Here is a 3,970-nt window from a genome sequence, read left to right on the forward strand (position 1 = left end):
TTGTGGCTGCTTGGATTATCTGTTCTATGTTTTCATGGTGTCTTGAAATATGTACTTATCACTGACTGTAAATGATTTTCTCTGATACTTTGGTAATTATTTTGGTAAAAATCTTGTTTGATTGTAACACTTCCTTAGCAAAGAAAACCAGTGCTCTATTATTGAATATCTATATAGAGATTTATCTAGCTGTGCTAAATTTGTATATTAGCAAATTTATTGCATTTTTTGTAAAGCTAACTTTGTCCAAAAATCAACACTAATCTTCATAAATGTACATTAGTTAATTAAATGATTGGTTATATTTCTGGATTTTGAGTAAAATTTCACAAAGGTTGATTAAATTCAGATAAATTAGACACAGGAGAGCCAGTGGATGTGATCTGTTCAGATTTCTAGAAGACCTTGACAGGGTGCTGCACAGGAGGCTGTTAAATAGGATAACAACCCATGTGTTAGGGGCAAGGTACTAACATGTATAGAAACCCTTAGCTGTTCCCTTATTCATCCATGAAGTCTGAGCTGGTTTCAAACCAGTTAGAAAATGTCAATCTGTTCTTGCATCTCCAGTACCAATTCCAGCTTCCAGAGCTAACAGTCTATATTTCTGCAATCATAGTCCACCACCACTGGACCCACGAACAAAAAACCAACGATGCACCAAGTAGTAGGAATGACTTTTGTTTTAGTGGATAATGAGTATGCTCATCATTAGACAACTTCTTGAGCAAAATGAAAGGAAACAAAAGATTTTTTAAAAAAGGGGTAAGAACACATACTAGGAAACAAATGAAAATGTAGACTGTCTTTGAGGAAAACATTTTTTTTCAAAGTTGCTTTCTCTTAAGCTGAAGGCGGCAGAAGATAGAAAACCTAAATTATAGATTATCTTTCATTGTTTCTAGTTGCTACTCTTCTATCTTGAGGATACAGGGGTAGTAAGTTTGCAGATGACACCAAAATTGGTGGTATAGTGGACAGTGAAGAAGATTATCTATGATCACAAAGAGATCTTGATCAATTGGGTCAATGGACTAAGATACTACCAATGGAGTTTAATTTGGATAAATGTGAGGTATTGTATATTGCTAATACAAACAAGGACAGGACTTACACAGTTAATTGTAGGGCCCTGGGTAGTGTTGTAGAACAGAGACACCTAGGGGTTCAGGTACATAATTCTTTCAGATTTGTGTCACAGGTAGACAGGATGGTTAAGAAGGCATTTAGCACTCTTGTCTTCATTGCTCAGACCTTTGAGTATGGGAGTTGGGACGTTATGTTGAGATTATGCAGGATTTTGGTGAAGCCTCTTCTGGAGTACTCTGTGCAGTTCTGGTCACCCTGTTATAGGAAGGATATTATTAAACTGGAGAAGGTTCAGAAAAGATTTACCAGGATACTGCAGGGAATGGAGGGTTTGAGATATAAAAGTAGACTGGAAAGGCTGGGGCGTTTTTCACTGGAACGTAGGATTTTATGGGGTGACTTTATAGAAGTTTATAAAGTCACGAGGGACATAAGGTGAATGACAAGTGTTGTTTCCCTAGGGTTAGGGAGGTCAAAACTAGGGAGCATATTTTTAAGGGGGGTGGAGCAAGATTTAAAAAATGACATGAGGGTAAATTTTTTTTTAAAAAGAGCATGATTCATGTGTGAACTGAACTGCCAGAGAAAGTGGTAGATGCAGGTACTGTTACAACGTTTAAAAGACATCTGGAAAAAATCACGAATGGGAAAGGGTTGGAGCGATACGGCCAAGTGCAGGCAGGTGGACTCGTTTAGTTTCAGAACATGGTCAGCCTGGACTGTTGGACTGAAGGGTCTTTTTCCACGCTGTATGACGAAGGATATCATAACTTGCTATAGAGCAAATAAAACACTTCTAAACAAACCCTATTGTGATTGGGAACATAACAGGCAACTTACACATCGTAAGATCCCACAAATGGCTATGGGCTAATAATCAGCCTGCCAGTTTTTTGTGTATTGCTTGAACACTAAATAAGGATACTGCATGTCTTACCTGCTCTTTGAATGATGCTGTGAGATTGGTTTACTGCAGCAGAAAGAGCAAACCAGCACAGAGCAGGTTATTCATTTGTAAATGTATAGTCTGTACTTGTGATCCAGATGGATGTGCAAGTTTGATTCTGACCTAATCTCATATGTCCGTACTTGCTGATAAACAAGCCTAGTCCACACTCCTCTTAAATGTTTTAGAATTTAGGCTTATTGCCCTTGGTTGGCGAATTCTGAAGATGTTGAACTTCATATGCTTCTGACATTTGTTTCCAATATGCTAATAGTGTCTGTGCTTTCAGTTTTAGATGTGCTTGTATCTCGTGTATTTATTTGATCAACTGAAACATTTAAAGGATGAAATCCTGCTCAAAATTCAAATGGTAACCATGACATTGTGGGGTTAAATCCCACATTGGATTGACAATCCAGCGCAGAACTGGAGAAATGATGCACCATTAGAGATGTCTTGCAGATATTAAACTATCTTAGGTGAATGCAAGAAAAATCAGCAGCATTCTCTTCAATACTGTTATGCATCCCTCAATCACCTTGACTAAGATGTGATTTGCATATTACAGGTTGTGGGATTTTATTGTGTGCAACTTCACTGCCACTTGTCCTACTTATCTGTACAACAGTGACTTTAGTTCAAAATTACTTTATTGCCTGTGCAGTGCTTTAGGTCATCTTAAAATCATGGAAAAAGTGAAATAAACACACAGCTTTATTTTTCTTTCTCCTGCCTCAATTGATAACCACATTGCTTGGTCTGATATGTTCCATGTTTGATCTTTGCTCAAATTATAAATTCGTGCCATCAGCTGTGGACAGTTGGCTGTATTCTTTTCTAGCCATGGAAAGCTGCAATCAGCTGGGGTTCTTAGTCGTGGTAATTATCCAGTAGCCCCACTACAGTTCAGGGCAAGCTATTAAATTGTTTGTTAAAGCTGTTCAGGTTTACAGGTGAGAATATTTTTCAATTAGTCTTCTAGAAATTAATGCAATACTAGGAAGGTTTATTGATTGGTCATTCACAACTGAATGGCTTGATTCAGAAAGATTCTCCCTTTGACTCTCAAACAAGAGCAAATATAATCACTTTACATTCACGACATTCCCATTTCTGGATATCCCCGTCACTGACCAGAAACTTAACTGGACGAGCCATATAAATATAGCAAGAAGCTGAGAATTCTGCAGTGAGTAGTTTCATCACCTGACTTGTCAAAGCCTGTCCATCATCTATAAAGGCTAGAGTGTGATGGAAAACTTACAACTTGCCTAGACGAATGCTGCTACAACAAAACTCAAGAAACTCAACACCATCAGTATGGAACAACCTATTTGATTGACATCAGACTCGTCACTTTAAACATTTATTCCGGATCACTGATGCACAGTGGCAGTAGCGTCTATCATCTACTAGATGCACTGCAGCAAATACATCGAGACTTATTTGGTAGCACCTTCTAAATTCATTATCTCTAACACTTAGAAGGAGCACCATTGCTTGCAGGTTCCTACTCAGTAACACAGCATCTTGACTTGAAAACTAGATCAATATTCTTTCGGTGTTTCTAGGTCAACATCCTGAAACACTATCTAACAACACTGTGGGCGCACTTCTAACACAGCGACTACAGCAATTCAGAAAGACAGTTCATCACCACTTCTTCAAGGGCAAGTACGAATGGACAATGAATGCTGACCTTGCCCATGACATTTGTAGCACGTAAAAGAATTAAAAAGGAAATTGAGTGAGATGGTGGAGTAACATGTAAGCCACACTGTGGAGAGTAAGAGGAACTGGCAGACTCCCTTCCTAACTCACCAGCAAATGAATATAACGTGTTTTGACGGAAGAACAGCATGACTCATGGCCAATGTTCTACCACCAACCCATAAACTAATACATTTATTTAATACATAATTATTCATAGCTGAA

The sequence above is a fragment of the Stegostoma tigrinum genome, chromosome 8, assembly GCF_030684315.1.
Source record: "Stegostoma tigrinum isolate sSteTig4 chromosome 8, sSteTig4.hap1, whole genome shotgun sequence".
Classification (NCBI taxonomy): Eukaryota; Metazoa; Chordata; class Chondrichthyes; order Orectolobiformes; family Stegostomatidae; genus Stegostoma; species Stegostoma tigrinum.